The 17,923-nt window shown below is 40.7% G+C and overlaps 1 protein-coding gene across 48 annotated transcripts in view; it reads left to right on the top strand.

The window, feature by feature from the left end:
- The window catches only part of ZBTB20 (zinc finger and BTB domain containing 20), a 755,798-nt gene that overhangs the window by 721,766 nt on the left and 16,109 nt on the right, over positions 1–17,923 (top strand). The gene's annotated exons all lie outside the window — the stretch shown is intronic.

The raw sequence follows: 17,923 nt of genomic DNA, 5'->3' as shown, positions 1-17,923 counted from the left end.
ACAAATACACAGTCACCTTCAGTCATCTCTGAGCATTAGGCAGAGGACAGGTATCATATAGTTTGAATATCTGCACTTTCTAAAACTTTGTCAAGCAAGTTGTCTCAAAGCATAATCTTTTTAAAATGCACATTCTGTGAACTTCTTTCGTGACAGGTCCAATTCCAGGGTCTCTGTCGTTACTAATAACAAACCTATGTGTTGTTCCATGTACTGCTGCAGACACCCTCAAGTTCATTACGTGGGGGATCTTTTTTTTAAACCTGTTTACTTAGACTGCATGGCTCTCTTTGATGGTTAAAGACGTCCCTAAGGCCACTGTCACCTGGACACACAGTATCTACAATGATCTCTCCTTCAGGATGGCACTCTGGAACCAACTACTTTACTCTGCTGTTGAGTTACCTGTAAAACTAATAAGAAAAGGTTTTTTAATCACTACTGTAAGTTATATACACAATTACATGGAATAATTTGGAATATGAGTCTTTATCATTTCACAAGGGAGGATGAATTCAAAGTTGACATCCAAAGGGAACTTGAGGAGGTTTTCCTCTCTTCTCCAACTCCAAACCAGGAATTTCCTCCTACCCATTTCTCCTCAGTGATGTTAGGTAGATTCATGTTACCAGTTTTATTCCATGATTTCATGCTGTCTTAATCCAGGCCATGCATAATTTTTAAGAAAGCTTGGTGTGGCACGTAGAACAGATGAAGAATTTCAAGAAGTGGTAACTAAATTAACTTTTCCCTTTAGTTTTTTGCTGTAATCATTTCCTGTCCTGTAGAATCACTTATTGTTTCTTTGCCTCATAGCTCAAGTGGGCGCTTAGATATAAAAGAGATAGTGGAGGAAAGGTGTACATAAATTTGAGCTACGAGCACAATTCCATGTCCTGTGGAAAATACACATGCAAATTCTGAACTTTAACTGCTGGAAGTTAACCCTGGGGAAAACGATGCATATCCTTTCCCCAGGGAAAGACTGTAGGTCTCTCCAGGCAGGCCTGGGTGCTCTTTCAAATTTTAAGAAAACTCTCAGAAATCGAGCCTTTTCCATTTTATTCCAGATCTAACGTTCCCAGGGGGGTGATTGGGTCCTGAGCTCCTGAAGCAGCCTCATAATCCGGGGATTATATGCTTAGGCACTTACAAGCAGATGTGGGGTCCTTGGGCAGTGAGACAGGCAGAGGCACTAGACAGAGGGTACCCCTCCCCCAGAGAAGGAATTCTTGGCCTGGAGGCCTTAACCTCCACTGGTACCATGGCTGGGTTTCCCTATAAGAGTCTGAATTTCCTAAGGAGATGTGCCCAGCTACATGCATGCCCATGTTCTGGTCCTCGGGCTTTCATTAGATTGGGGTCAGGAAATTAAGAGAACGAACGGGCGACTTCCCCAGGATGTATCCGGATCAGAATCTGCACCTTCAAACCTGCCCTCCTCCCCAGGAAAATAAAACGCAAGGAGAAGTCCCACCTGAGCATCCAAAGGCTGACTGATTTCCGAAGCTCTTTCTGGTCCCTTCAGTGTACCCGCAGGGCAGAGGCAGGTATGACAACAGACTTCTAAAGCTGTTTCTGGAACATGTTGATAATGGACTAATTTGGACCAGGGGTTGCTCAGAAAATGTTTTCTCACCCCCATGGTCTAGTTGTGTGCTCTTTTTAATGTGAACTTCAGCCTCTGAATGCATTTACATGCCTTTTTTAACCTCCCTATGTTTCCATTTCCTCATATGCATAATGAGAATGAAAATAGTATCTGTCTCATTGGGTTATTATAAGAATTAGATGGAATGCTGTGTGTAAAGCCCCTGAAACAGCACCAGACAGACAGTGTTCAGTGAATTCGAGCACTAGCTATAGTTTAACTGTTTTAAATTATTAAGTAACATGCACTAAAATTGATGCAACATAAATGGAGGTTGTGGCAGGTGCCCCATCCTTTGCGCTGAGAATGACTGAGACAAAAGCCCTGGGCCCGGAAGAGGAGACCGTGTGGGGAGCAGTCTCCCTCCTCACTTTAGGGTAAAGCCGGTGCCCCTTTTCCTGTCCCTTCTTGGATGCAGGCCTGGGTATACAGGGAAGCTCTGCATTATCTTTTTGCCTTCTTGTATTCCACTTTTTTTTTTTTTCCTAAAATTGGAAGAAGACGAGTATTCACTAAGCCTCTACTCTGTGTCAAATACATTATATCATTCTTTCAAAACACCCCGTTTTACAGATAAGGAAACTGTGGCTCAGAGAAGTTAAAAAGAAACTTTCTGAATGTTTTCTTCTTTGGTATATCGAAGGTTTAGAGTATTATTTGTATTATAGTACTAACCTGTTAAGTTCCTTCTTGTACTCAAGTGCGTTATGATCAATGAGAGATTTTCAAATTATAGAGAATGGCTTTGTGTCGGTCTTACCTCAGAAGACGTTGTAGAACCCACACACACACCCCAGCCATGCACCCTTAGGTGTCTTTCACCGTAACACCTTCGAGCCCTAATATCTGAAGAGGCCAAAATATAGGTCCTTAAAATAGGCAAACAACTGGGCCACATCAGAGAGCTCTTTCCAAAGAGACGCACTTACAGCTAAAGAAATGCATCTTTTATCTTTTTTAAAGACAGTCTGCCTGACAGCTTCTGAGTATTTGAAATAATTCCAAATTGAGGTAAAGTTAGGAGAGTAAATGTGATTCACTGCAGAGGGGGATTGCTCCTAATCGCCCAGCTCACTCACCTTTAATTCTGAAGCGGTTTGCAGTAGGTGAAAAAAATATATAATCTTAAGAAATTCAGTAAGATTTGTTGGCGCCTTGTACCTAGTGGGCCTTCCTTTCCCGTCCCGTGGGGGCCGCATGGCTTTTGGTAATGCGTGGAGATAATTTCAGACATTGGCTTTTCTGAACTCCTGAGCACTTTTGCTGCTGAGCATAGAATCCCAGACACATGGCTACAAAACTTGAGCCACAAGTCTCTTAGTAATCGTTGCAGATGAAATGCTACGCTAGATTGTGTGCAAGTCTGTATAAATCCCAAGTGAGAGCTTCAAAATAATAACTTACTGAGTCATGATTTCTGCATCTCATATGCAGTATTCCTTAAATCATATGTTGATGGCTAATCAGCAGAATCCAAAGACACAAATTAGATGGTACAATATTTACAGAGAAAATATATATGTAGCTTGAAAAGCAAAGATCCTCAATCCTCAGGATTAGAGCCCCACCAAAAAACGAAAAAAAGAAAAGGTACTAGTTGTGATCTGAACTGTCAGCACTGTAGCCAAGAAAGGAATGAATATAACAATAAAAACAGAGAGCTTTAAGACAGAACTTCTTGATTAAAGAAGTATGGGCCTTTAAGAAATATATGAGAAAGATTCAGAAGAAATACTAGGTAAAATGAATTATTCCTGTTCCTCAAATAACATTCTAATGGTTAAATTATTAAATGCTTCTTTTGGCCAGGTGGAAGAATTTGTGAGGGCAGAAATCCTGTGTATTTTGTTCACTGCTGGATCTGTAGCACATAGCAGAGTAGGTGCTCAGCAAATATTTGCTGAATGAATGAATGAATGAATGAATGAATGAATGAATGAATGAGGTGGAGAGAACTAAGCAAAAGTAAAAGTACATTTGTGAGCATTTCACCCATTTGTAATAGTATAGGCACTGATTTTTTTTAACCTGATTTTTTCTTTTTTTTCCATTTAGCAGACCTACGAAATGAAGTGCATCCCAGATACCCTCTGGTTTTTATGCTGGGAAAACAGAATCGTTTTCTGTTGGTTGTAGACTGCTACATGTTTTGATTCTAGTAGCAATATGGCAGGGTTAAGGTCAACTTTGTAGTATAATCTGGTGCCTGTTTTTGATAGATACCATGAAAATAAATACTTATTTTCAAGATGCTCAAACAGATGATTAGACAAAAGCTCCAGCAAACCTTGAAACCACAAAAAGGAAAGGTTTTCCCACTGCCACCTCCCATTACTGTACCATCCTGTACTGTTTTCTGCCACCCCACACCCTCCTCCTTGTTTCACCCTTTTCCCGGGTCTAATCTTTGTCTAAGCAATACAGCATGTGACTGTCAGTCGAGCAAGGAAACAGTTCTTGAAAAATCCACTCCCACACAGTGCTCTTAGACGTCTGTCATGGGGATGGCGTGATCTGACCAGCAGCAGGCAGAGCTGGCCCAGAGAAACAGAGCTTGGTATAGACATTTCGTGCCCTCCTGCTGGAAGAGCCCTCAAGAGAGTTCTTCACGCCCACTCTCCTTCCACTGGCTGGACAGTGGAAGGATGTGTAGGAAAAACAAACTCCTGGCTGAATGAATAGAGGATTAAATGAATGAGAGATGAGTTCACTCCACCAGAAGTCTCTGCCACCCTACTTGAATAGAAAGCTAACTTGCAAGCTAACTCTGTTCTCCATGGCACGATTTTGTATATACTCAGCTTTGGAATATGGTTGCCATCTGCTGCCAGTGCATAGGGCTGAGGAAGTATTGGGGTGGGGAGGAGGAGGCCCGAGGGAAGAAAAGAAACACTTAAAACGAGCTAATGATCGCCTTTGTGTTGGAGTCTAGGTTTCAGAACATCAGCCCTGTACTCAAGAACAAAAACCCCAGTGTGTCTCAGACCACACCAGGCGCCGGCTCATCAGATAAGACCTGTGCTGTGTGGTGTTCAGCCACCGAGCCTTGAGAAGTTCTAAAAGTGAAATGAAAGGAGCAAACTGAGGAAGCTGAAAGGAGAAAAGGCTTAGGGGAAAACACAGTCAGGAGGACTCTGCAGATATGTGTCTTCGGGGTTACAGTAGTTCAAAAATGAATCTACTAATTAAAGGGTCGAAAAAATGCTATAAATCCCAGGAATTTAAGGATCTTTAGAAGAAATGAGACACTTCTTCATACCCTCTGAGTACATTGTGATCCTTCAGTAGCATCTCAGGGTGAAAGTGACCTGGCTATTGTACATTGTTGCGGATTTAAGCAGTTGATTAAGACTTACCGGCAGTTGTACTAGAGGCATGAGTGGGGTGGTCCTTTCAAAATGGACAAAACTGTTCAGCAAAGCCTGTAAGACCAGAGAACATCTCTGAAAGGCAAATAATAGCTCGTGGAGCTTCCTATGGTCCCCCTGACATTATCTATATACATTGTTGGTTAAGGCACAGAATCATCCTGGTAATTGATACACGAGAATGACTTGCCAGAGAATACTAATTCCGCTGTGGATATACACAAGTGAAAAAGAAGTTAGCTTTGCTTTTGAAAGCCAGGTTAGCTAGTTGGTTAAGCATGACATTTGAAGGCCAGTATTGTTATATATTCAGTACTGGTACTTTATCTCAAGTTTGAGAAGTATATAAGGTGGGGAGGTGGAACTCCCTTTGGCTGTGTAAGGAAAGACTCTCTTCAAAGATGTATGTAATATAAATTTAGAAGCATTGAAAATCCCAAGCATGCAAAAATCACTTGAAGGAGCGCAAAGTGATTGCCCAGCAGTGGGTCACACTCGATGCCTTGGAGTGGTTGAATCAGTAAATATTTGTGAGCTGCATGAGCTCCGGCCTCGACTCCTGTCTGCTATCAGCGACAAGTCTCACAACTGTGACTCAACCACAGTGAGACTATTCGTAATATCTTAAAGTTATCTCGTGTACAGGTTCTCTTCCTGGGAACCCTATGTGTCTCCATATTCTATTCTGTTTGTCCTACAACATCCCTGTGAAGCACCAAAATCTTCATTTTACAGGTGGGATAACTGATCCACAAAAAAATAACTTAATTCTTTGTCTTGACATATGAAATGATGGATAATCATTACATGACCTCACTCATCGTACTATTTTTTCACATTATTTCAGGTTTCCCAGGTAAAGGATTTATTTTATCTTTCTCATTATTATTTTTAATTGGTTTTCAGAAAAGTTGAGATGAAAACAGAATCTGACAAATATCCCATGGAGATATTTGGTGTTCTCTTTTATTTCAAGAATAAATTAAGACCTCTGTTCCTCTCTCCTGGCTGTCTCTGCAGATAGTCAAAATCCCATGCCAATTTTCAAATGAATAAGGGCTCATTCGAATAGCTGGATCACAGTCGCCTCTATTGAGGAAACAGCCTTATAAATTCATGTCTGGAACCTGTAGAAGTTACTTTTGGTTATAAACTTTAACAGTTTGACCTGAAGGTTTTTAAACAGTACTAATATGTGACCTGGTTGTGAGTTCAGCAATAAATTTATAGTCAGTATGTGAAAGGCCAAAAAGAAAACTAGTGTCTTTTATTCTCTCTGGTGACCTACACTAAATATTGCATATTTACTTTGTAAATGAGGACACCCAGTGGCCACCAAGTGAAAATCTTCTAAACAATCCCTGATGCTGTTTATGCAAATACAAATCCCATTATCAAAGCTGATTGATAGATATCTCCGAAACATCTGTTACCAAGCAGTTTAACTTCCCAAAGGTAGGCAAGAGTGGTGGGAGTTTGGCCTGATCATTTTTATATCACATCAGAAACTGGTCGTCTCTTCTCTCTTTGGATTACAAGGTGTGGTTCAGCTTTGAGTTCCACTGAAGCCTCAGCAGACAGAAGGACGCAGTGAGCTATCTCTTGGGGGAACTGGAATCAGGGAGATAGGAACAGTATGGCATGTGCAAAAATCATAAATGAGTGAACACAATTTGTGAAAACTAAGTGAACACATGAAAAACTATTACCTTCGACCTAAAATCCATACTGAAAAGAGAACTGTGGCTATTCCCTGATGAGAGAGGGTAGAGAAATAAAGGACAGCAAGAAGAGAATTACACAGAATTTCAGGGATGGAAAGACCCCCTGGGACTGCAACATGCAGACATACCTCAGAGATAAGGTTCACCCCCTCAGGCTGCCACTTGTTATCAGCATGTTTGTAAAGTGCATTGGAAAGCTGATCATACAAATACTCAGATGGCACTCCTGAATGTAAAGAAATGGGTTGGGCAGTGTGAGAGATCCAGTAATTTGTAGTTATAGTTGTAGTTATAACAATGCCAGGCCTAGCCTTCTGGAAGCGTGGAGTCTTCTTATAGAGATGAGACAGACACTAGTAACAAAAAAATGAAGCAAAACAATAATCAATCATATACTGTTAAGGACTAAATGTGCTACATGTGTAAAAAGTCCAGATTTAATCTTCAAAATTCAGGTGCAAGAAGCATTTCCTTATTTTCCTAAGGCAAATTAAACCCCAGGCCCTTATCACGAAGTTAGCAAGAAATTCAGTGAAGTTTCAGAGATCTCTTACCCTCCCTAGACTCATGAAATCTAGGGTGAATCAAATTTTTAGTCCATGATGGTCTCCACCATTGACATTGCTCGTCCATCACCCAAGACGCCCTTGAGCCCGGTCCATCTGACTGCCTGAACTACAGCATTAGTTGGGTTTAGAGATGCCCTTCGCAGTGGTCCTTGAGCATGGGCTCAAGATCATCACTGTTAATCTCAACACAGTGCCTTTTCATGTCCAGCCTCCAGAAGTATGACGAGCAATTACTCCAACTGGAGTTGTGTGTAAGCAGAGACCTCAGACCTTGGCATCTTCCCCATTGGAGGGAAAGTTGATGGTTTTTCTCCCATCAGGCCACTTCAATCTAAGTCCAAAGCACCAGCCTTCCCCTCCGTACCCCAGAAAGGGCCCAGCATAATTCCCTTTAGAGAATATAAATTCTGAAAATAAGTCTTGAGGGCTTACGTTCTGATTTGGGCTCTAAAGCCACAGCTCCCTGGGGCAAGGGAGTCCAGAACTGTGTACAAGGCTTGGACTTTCTTCATTGCCTTATTATTGTGAAAGTTTTCTAATTCAGTGGAGGGAAAAAAATAACAAACAGAAATTAATGTTATGATGTCACCAAGCAACGGGAACTAGAAAAAGAGAATTCAGGATGAACTCTAATAATGAAAGAAGTCTCCACAGAAAAGGAAGAACTTTGAGTAAGGTTCTTGATTGGTACATAATATCTGGTAAGTAGAGAAAGCACAATAATTTCAGAACTCGGGACAAATTCAGCAGAAAAAGAGAATGAAGAATGGGTGCAGTACATGCAAGGGATAGCAAAATGTCCAACTTCTTGGATTAGCACAGAGATTTTATTTGTGCAAAAATGAGAAAATAAGATCAAATCAGTGTAGTGAGATGAAGTAGTTAGACCATTACCTGTAGCTACAAAAGATTCTTACAGCTTAATGTCTTTTTTCCTATAGTATGTAAATAAAATCATGAAATATATAAAAATACACAAAGAATATAAAAATAAATATAATAAAGTACCTTCCTCCTTATTAGAATAATTACAAAGTATGCTTTCTCCTTCACTTATTTACCAGTGCCTCCAAAGGTTTTAAGTTCTGATGACACTTAGTTAGGATCTCCTTCATCTCAGTGTGAGCCAAAACGGAACTTACATCTTATTTGTTCTCTAAGGAAATCCTGTGCCTGGTGCCTGGTTCTATGATGGAGCACCCCAGGTGGGCTGTTGAGATGTCGGCTCAGCTACTTTCTTACACTGGCCCCCATCAAATTGTGCCTGTGCTTCCCTCTTAACTGGTCATCCAGCAAAACAAAGTTACCTCTTTCCTTGGCGTTTCCTCGTTGCTTTGAGATTAGAAAAAGCTTCATACCTCAGTAAAACAAATAACATGACTCAAGTCCATACCTTTCAGAAAGGAATAGTGTAGTCCCCTCCTGTTAACAAATAAATAGCTATGAGGTTTGCTCAAAACATACGGTGAATGTTTAAATAAAACAAAACTTATTAGAGTAAAAGACACATTGCCATTAATTCCCCCTCAAAAGATTCCCCCTTCCTTCGAACACACTTATCCCATCCTTCTTGCCAGAAGGATGCAGTTCTGAAAGTCCTCTTTCGTGTGTGTCTTTAGTTGCGCTGTTGGGGCTGCCTTGATATCCTGAATCATTTGTACTTTGGGGAAGAGCCAGAAGTCACACAGGGCCAGATTCGGTGAATACAGTGAATGAGGACACACCATAATGTTTTTATTTAACAGAAATTGCCGTACCAGAAATGATGTGTGACATGGAGTGTTGTCATGATGAAAGATGAAACCGTTTGTCCATTTCATGTTAATGCGTTGTTGGTGATCCATGAGTTACGGCACACTTTAAAATATACCTTCTCTCAACCGAAGCTCACACTCGACTGACTGCACCAGAACAAGTTGAAACTTGTCACACACTGTTACTAAGGTTCCATGTGCTGCTTCCTGTATTGAAGATCCCTGCCTTTCTGTTAGATGGCACTCGGCAGCAGCATTCACCGTATGTTTAGATGACTCTTCCTTGCTCCAAAACCAGTTGTTGCATCGGAAGCAACTTATTTTTCCTAGGAAAACACAAGCAAAGGGAACATTTGAGCACAATTCTGAAGACATGCTTCAAATAGCAGTTTTAGAACAGAACAGTTTCACAACAGAGGACAAAAGTGAATTGGGACGCTCTGTGATTATTTTAGTCCAAAGCTTTTTTTAAATGACACTATGGGGTTTTATTTTCTCACTCATTGAAGTTCAATTAAAGTTTTCCCAAAGTCAAAAAATTAACTTCTTACCTAACTATAGTTCATCACCAATTGATGATATTTTTTTTTTAAAGTGCCATTCCTGGGAGTTGTGCTTGATATTTGAACTCACTAGACCTAAAATTTTATTTTTCCTTTAAGATAAGTATACAATGATGTGGAGATCAAAAGAAGGACAAGTTAGTAAGTAACAAGGTGATGTTTTTTATACAAGCACTTTTTAAATTTATAATTTCAAGCAAATTAAAGGACAGAACTACAAACTGCACGTTTGAATATGTAGATTTTTCTTTAAGGCCTAGCCAAAGCCAAGTTCAAACTGAATACTTTTAACTGTGAATTTAAGTAGATCCTTTTGTTCACTTTTGTATCCCACCCACAGATGCCGCATCTCTGTGTTTTTGTTCCCCGGATTTAATGAACAAGGAAAAGGTTACAATAGGGCAGCAACTAAATTTGTAAGGAAACAGCTTTAGAAAGAAAAATCAAACTCCTAAAAAGTGTCTCAAAAGGTTTACAATATAAAAAGATTAAAGGCATCGACCTCAGATTTCATTGACTTTTCTCGCCATTCCCAGCTGGTCCTCCCTCCTCAAGAAGAGGCCACTGCATTTCAGCTTTGCAATGAGGGCATCACTGTCTCTCAGAATGTTGTCTAGAATTAGCGCTGTCCAATGCTTTTGTTGACAGAGTTAAAACTTGGCTTTCAAATCTGTAACATAAGAGAGTCAAGAAGGTGTTTGAACTTCCAGGGTTTTATTCTGCTGGAATCAGATGCTCAAAATACACTCTTAGAAATTCATATAGCATATAGCTCGATAACACCCCAAAATGAAGTTTTAACGTATGTTTAGAATTGGTTCCACAAAGTTGATGGTCAGTTACTTGCTGATTGTTTGACTATATCCTCACCTCATAATGAAAGGAATTTAAGTTAGCTTAAAAGAATTTTCAATGCATTAGTAAATATGTAGGAGGTATACAGAGGGTGCCAAAAAAATGTATACACATTTCAAGAAAGGAAAACCGTATTAAAATTGCACTACTCAATATATACCAATAACAAAAGATGAATACAAGTCATGTTTGACTTCTGCAATAACAAGAGGTGCTCAAAGTGGTTACCATCAGCATCCAGACACTGCTGATTACAGTGAATTACTGCTTGGGCAACATTGACCAGTGTCCACTTGTATATATATTTTTTGGCATCCATGATATGTGTGTGTGTGTGTGTGTGTGTGTGTGTGTGTGTGTGTGTGTGTGTAGTCAGAGTGGAAGTGGAATAAGGAATTGACACTAGAATGAAGCTGGGAGTAAATTTTACATAGAAACGCATATCATGAAGTTCTATATACTTACTAAAATATGGCCTAAATTTTAATTCCGAGCTCCAGTTAGGATATTCACAGGGTCCAAATGGTAAAAGTCAAACCAGGTGTTCCTGGGCATTGAGGTCTGAGAGAAGTTGATTAATGTATATTTCAAATATCACAGGTCCTTAAGGATGAATTTCCTCCACTGTTTTAGATTTCAGATCATCTCTGGACTAATGGGTCCATCTATACTGGGGTATAAATGTTTTATTAGTAAATGTTTCACTAGTGAAGTTGTAAAAATTCAAATGGCCTCAAAAGCAACTTCATCCATCAATCAGTTGTATTTGCAATGTTAGACATATGGTCAGGCAATTTCTTAGTCCCTTCTTGGAGATAACAACAGACTTCATTTGCAATCAAGTAAACCGAAGATCTGTGCTAACTCCGGGACACTGTGGGAACCTCTACAGTCAAGTGAAAAGGCTTCCCTGGAATTACTTCTTCCTTTGGACCTGAAAATCCCATTAGTAATTTCAATCTATTGCCATCCTTCAGACAAAGTGTAAAGCTCTTACTTTTTGGTAGCGGGAAAAGAGATCAGAATGGAGGAACAGTCCAAATTTGGGGATGGGCCTAAAGATCATGGGGCAAATGTTTTCCTAGTTCACAATTTTCCCCTTTGTTGCTCATTCGTGAAGCTTAGTAAAACTTAACAGTGTAAAGAAGGAAAGAGGGAAGGAAGGGAGGGAGGGAGGGAAGGAGAGGGGAAGGAGGGAAAAGGAGAAAGGGAGGGAGGGAGGAGGGAAGGAAGGAATAAGGAAGAAAGGAAAGAGGAGAGAAGGAAAGAAGATAGGGAGGGAGGGAGGTAAGGAGGGAAAGGTAAGGAAGGAGGGAAGGGTGAGGAAAGGAGAAAGAAAGAAAAACAGGTTGCCTATTTGAAATACTATAGAACTTTCAGGTGCACTCTATCTCGTTAGCTGGATTAGAATTGTGAATTAAGTTTGTGGGGTTTTTTTTTTTCAATTCAACTTATACCACAATATCTAATTTTTAACAAAACAAGTTAAAGGTTGTTTCCTAGTTGTTCTATGGATTTGTGTTAACTGTCAAAGGTCACCCTCTCTGATAAAAACCTGATTCAGAGCAAATTTTGCTAAATAACACTTGGCTTCAATGATTGTAAAACTACTAGGGGTGCCAAAAATAATGTCTACACATGATTTGTATTCATTTTTTGTTATCGGTATTATATACTGAGTATTACAATTTTAATAGTTTTTTCCTTTCTTAAAATGTGTATACATTTTTTGGCACCCTCTGTATATAGCTCTGTTATAATTCTCCATATTTCGTCTAACATTGGTATTTTATTATCTATGTATCTCTTTTTTTTTCCCTTTCAATCCTATTTTTATTTTTAAATCATTCTCTTCTGAAAAGTAACGTCCGTCACTTTGGGTGAGACTATCGTGTTCATCATATACAATCACATCAGTCCAACTTAAATGGGAAACATCAGGCTCCACAGGCCTGATGTGGAGATGTAGTCATGACGGTTGCATTCATTTCAGAGGCTTTTATTATTGAAAGTTGTTAAGAGCAGTTTAAAGAGAGATACTTGAATCTCAATCCGCGGATCTTAACTTGGAGGAAACACAGACCTCTTTGAGATTCTAATAAAGCTACAGACCTTATCCCTGTGAAAGTACAAACATGTCCATTCATGGGAAAAAAAAGTAGATAACCCCTAGAACCACATATGTGTTTTAAAGACCTATGAATACTTAAAATATGCTCCAGAAATCTTACATGAATGAAAATTTAAGTAATATGAAAGGCATACTCAATTATAGTATTGAGATCATAAATAGAATAGTGTTGTAAACACATCAAACAAGTTGATCATGTTAAACTTTCTGTCCAGCTAAAATAAGAAGCCGTGCCTATGAAAGTACGTACAGGCTGTCCTCAGCTTTCAGAGGTGGTGTATTTCTGAGAATATGTTTGAAAGTTGAACAATTTATTTATGTTTTGTGAGAAGAATTCTGTTACTGATGTTTAACAAAAAAAAAGATGAAATCTCTAATGGTTTCAGTACCGTAGGCCTAGGTAATCTGGAAGATAGAGAATTGTCACTGGCAGCTGGCCCCAAACACCGCCCTTTGCACTCAGGGATGGGTGAGTAAAGCAGGGCAGCTCTCCTTCCCATAGACTGCCGACCCCCTCATGGTTCACCTACAAGGGCAATGACAGCTGGGTTATGCTAGGTGTATGAAGCCAGGGCAGGAGGAAGAGGTCTCCTTCTGCCTTCTGCCTGCCACCTTCCACCTGCATAAGTGATTCCCCCGGGATCTCCAGCCATCCTCCAAAGACTGTGAAGATGCCAGTGGGGCAGAAAGAGAGGGCCATCTGCTTTCGATGGCAAAAACTGTGAGCAAACCACCTCTGTCTTCCTATCGTGCAGAGGCTCAGCAAGCCCCCCTCAGCATTTAGGTGAAGTGGACACGGAAGCCTTGCCGCTGACAGGGCAACAGATGTAGATTTAGGGAGTAAGGGACCTGAGTTACCACAGGCATTCCTGCTTTTTCCAGAGAAGGATGGCTCTTTCCTCGTGTGACCAACGTGGGAAGGAGCCCCAACATGTGATAGTTTAAGATCATCGCTACTCAGCTGAGAGATGGAAGAGCAGCCTCAGTATCCTGAAGGCATACGGTACAATGGGGAAAAGAGTGTGATGTAAGAGTCTGGGTTGTAGAGGCCTGGCTACCCTAGCCCTAGTTCATGTGCTGACCCACTTACCTCACGTGAGCCTGGTGGCCCAGATTGAAAGCTCCAGGGCTTTTCGGCCTTGCCATTGGACTTAGACCTGTTGACTTGACCGAAATTCATGTCGGTTTTAATTTGAGAGCTGATGTTTCCAAGTCAGCTCCTGTTTCCTAAGTCACAGAGACTTCAAATTCCCATCTCCCACTCCAGTAGCTCCCGCTTCCACGACTCTCATTTTATATATCTGGACTAAGGAAGGACTGGATTTCACACCTAATTAAAAGACTGTATTGCCTGCTGTTTCCTTTCTTGTTCATTTTCTCTTGTGCTCAGACAGCTTTTTATTCTCATGCTAAGTCCTATTCCTGGACACCTGCAGTTTAAGTGACAGACAGGAGCTGGGTTCCTACAAAACAGAAAGCCGGGCCCTCTTTCACCTACCTCAGCACAAGCAGGTTTTCCCTCACTCCTGCTCACTCCTGCACTAGCGCTGGCCATACTGTGCTCACTCAAAGGGCACAGTCACCTAGCATCCGTGATCACGTTCAGTGGTAGAATTCCTTGCATGTTTCTAGAGAATACCGTCACAAGCTGACTCTGTATTTTTACTCTAGTGGAAAAGATGTAGGTTATTATTTTAAAACACACAGAGAATTATTTTTATCACTTTGCCATCAATTCTATGTCCATACCACTGTGGGGGCTTTTCAGGTGGGGTGGCGTTCCCAAGTACACATAATCTTTGTAAAGTTGTACGGTTTTGTAGAGCGAGAGGCGTTTTGTTTTTTTCTTTTTTGCTTTCTTGGTTTTTTTTTTTTTTTTTTTTTTTTTTTTGAATAGCCCAAATGCCTATTCAGTGCCAATCTAGGAAAGAATGGAGTTAGCATTTTCACACCATTCCTTCCTATACAGTCCCTGAATAACCATCTAATCAAGATTTGTTTTCAATGGAGGACAAATCTACAGTAGAGTATTTCAGACTTATTCCATTGGAATCTATACATTAATGCCCATTGGATGAAAAGGACAGGTTTCACAAAAGCCTAGACATTGCCTTGCTGTGGCAGAAACATTTTCCCACTGTATTAGTGTAAAAAATCAAAGAAAGCCTGGGAAAGGAATTGCTTCAGCTTTGTGTGCTGAAGGAATGAGGCATGCTTGAATGGGGAGGCAGGGTCCCCCCATCACGTCTGTACCCATATCAGCAAAACCTGTTGAGCCTTTCATGGCTGCTCACTGCCATGCAGGACCAGTGTACTTGGGGAGATGTTTAGAAAGTGTCTATAAAAACCCAGCGGGGCTTGTCAGTCAGGATGTATATGTGCGCAGGTTTGAGTCTGTCTCTGTGGCTTTGAATGAAGATGGTGACACCATGACTGCAATAATCATAACTCAGAGTATTTCAAAGAAATGTTTTTGCATGGCGACCGCTATGGGTTTACCTGACTGTTTAGATAGACTCAACCAGTTTGGTCAAACAAGCAGTTTGAATTATCCTCATGAGATTGTGCGTGTGCGCGTGCGTGTAGTGATAACAGCTTCTGCTCTTGAGCATTTCCATCTCTAAGCAACCTCCTTCATCACTTGCAGTATGTAGCTTCTCTTCTGTGTCTCTAGAGTTAGGATGGCACTACATCATTGGGCAATCCAAGTGTCATTCCTCAGCAACCCAGTGTTGACCGAAAAGAGCCATGAAAAGAGCATCAACGGGCATGAGTTCTAATGTCAACCCTGCAACTTCCTAGCTGTGTAGAACTTTAAGCAAGTCATTTAGATACTCGGAGAGCCTTAGCCTCCTCTCACAAGAAACAGTAATAATAGCACCTGTCCTGGGAGCATATAGGATTGTTGTTAAGGAGTAAAGGAGATGCTGCATGTGAAAGAGTTTTCTACACTGTACAACACTACAAGGACGTTAATTATTAAAATAATTGTGATCGAGTTTCTTCCCAGAATTAGCAGAAAGATGACAACTCTTCATCACACATGACATCTTGATTGATACAGTTGCAACCGGTGCTATGAGCAAGTGTGTTTAAAGAGTGTTTTCACCTGTTTGGGGGAAAAAAATACTTTTAATAAATCCATCCTACTCAGAGATGGTGATTTTATCAGAGATTCAACCAGTTTTAATGGTTACTGTTTTACTTAAATGAAAGAGCCCTTGGTGCTGATAAAATTGTATATAGAGAAGTCTACATTTTAATGCCAGGGCAAGTTGTGTTATCTCTTGCATCATGCCACTTACAAACTTTAAAAAATATGTTCCTTATTAGATGACTGAGGCTGTGCTTAAGTCCCAAGACCCAGAAATGTGAACACCATGCGAATTCATGGCTGGGTATAGAAGTAGCTGGAGGGCCTGCTAGGCAAACCTTTTCACAGAGCTTTACTGCAGCCCCTGCACACTGAAGGGCTAGACTTAACTCAGGGGCAAAGTGTGCAATATAGTGAAGTTGACAAGAGTAGGACCTCTAGAACCAGACTGCCTGGATTCAAATGCCAACTCTACCATCAACGGCTTTTGTGGCTTTGAGCAAACTTCTTAATTTCTCTGGCCTCAGTTTTTCACCTGAAAAATGGAGGTAATAATACTATGTCATACGGTTGTTGTTAGGATTAAATGAAATAATAGACACAAAGTAGTTAAAGCAGCTCTAACAGCTCTAGGACTTGACACATGATAAGCTCTAAGAACCAAGTTTGCCCTTGTTACTATTATCATGGTACCAATGCACACAGGGGACTCAGCAAGAAGTTGGAATTTGGTCTGCTGACTTATTTTCTGAATATTCCTTCCTGGGTTATTGGGGCCTTCCTCTGGGGCCATGTTTAGTGCAATTACAGGGATTCACAATGATTCTTTAATCTGGCAAAGACAGTTTGTTTTACACTAGTAAAAATAAAAAAGAAATGGAAACCATAGCCTAATGAACTATTTTTAGGAATGGAACAGACCCAGTGGAAGTCGGAACAAGAAGGAATTCTCTTATGTAAAACATTGTGCAAATCATATCGCTGAAGGTGAACAAAGAGACTGTAGGCATTTCTTAAGTTAAGTGGATAGATGTGAGGCTGACAACGCAAAGATGGGAACAGAGAAAATGAATGAGTATATAAAAAAATGTAGTCACACCGACTGAGCTCAGACAGCATGAGCAGATTGAGTAGAGCAAGGTAGAAATTCTAGTTGAGCTCAGACTTACCTGAGCAGGTCTGCTCTCCTAAGACGGAGGAGAAAGAACCTGAGGAGGTGAGCACTCCTCCTCTCTGAGGCCATGGCCTCTGGGGTTACTTCTAACAAGACAGGGGTCAATGCCTGGGCCACCTGGTTTTGAAAGGCCATTTCCTTGGCCCCTGGCAAGCTGATTATTCAATTGTGAAGGCAAGAATGGCAAATCTGACTAAGGTGTGATTTGGAGAGAGGGATTCTTCAGAGTCACTTGAGAGGTGAGGTAGAAAAAGAGGAAATCCCTAAGACTTACTGTTATAGCCAACTGTTTTCTTTCTCAATCTGTGACCCACATGTCACTAACATTATGCCTTGTCTTCACAGTCTGGGGTGTAAGGATGGCAATGAGTCAGACTTTCCAGAGCCTCCACATAGCTGACTGTTCCTCCCCAAGGGGAGCCGTTTAATACTTCCCTGTAGGAAGTGCATAGAGCACCCAGTTACCTAGGGGGCTCCTACATCCCACTCCTGGTTTACTCCTGCTATCCTGACCTAATTCTTTACAGAGCTGCCTTTCACTCTCAAAGTGCCCAGTTCGAATGGTAAATATGATCACCAAGTGTACTCCAGTCTCCAAGGTCAATACTACCATCTCTGATCCCTTAATGAAGATTCCTTTTTCAGTAAGCCTCAGAAAATTCAGAAAGCCACCATATCACATGCAAGCACCCTAGAACATACTCAGATTGTCAAAGAGGACAAGAACCAGGTCACCCATAGAATGTTTCTGTAGATACAGAAAGCACCAGACGAGTGCCCCTTTAGTGAGCACGTTGTGTTCTATAACCTGTCTCTCAACTGGGAACCAGGTGGCCGCTGTTTGGTGAACATCCTGGTCTGGCTTGAATTTTCCAAGAATTTTTGCATACATGGTGTAGATTTGGGGAATGTGCCATAGAAATCTAACAGGAAGGGAATTTATTTTTTACTATGAATACTGTTGCAGTCTATAAATAAAATAAGGAATTCTGATAAGTTGGGGAAAATGTAAGCTTTCCAAAGGATCTGGGCTTGGGCTT

The sequence above is a fragment of the Rhinolophus hipposideros genome (genome assembly GCF_964194185.1).
Source record: "Rhinolophus hipposideros genome assembly, chromosome: 2".
Classification (NCBI taxonomy): Eukaryota; Metazoa; Chordata; class Mammalia; order Chiroptera; family Rhinolophidae; genus Rhinolophus; species Rhinolophus hipposideros.
This window is presented reverse-complemented; position numbering and strand designations above follow the sequence as displayed.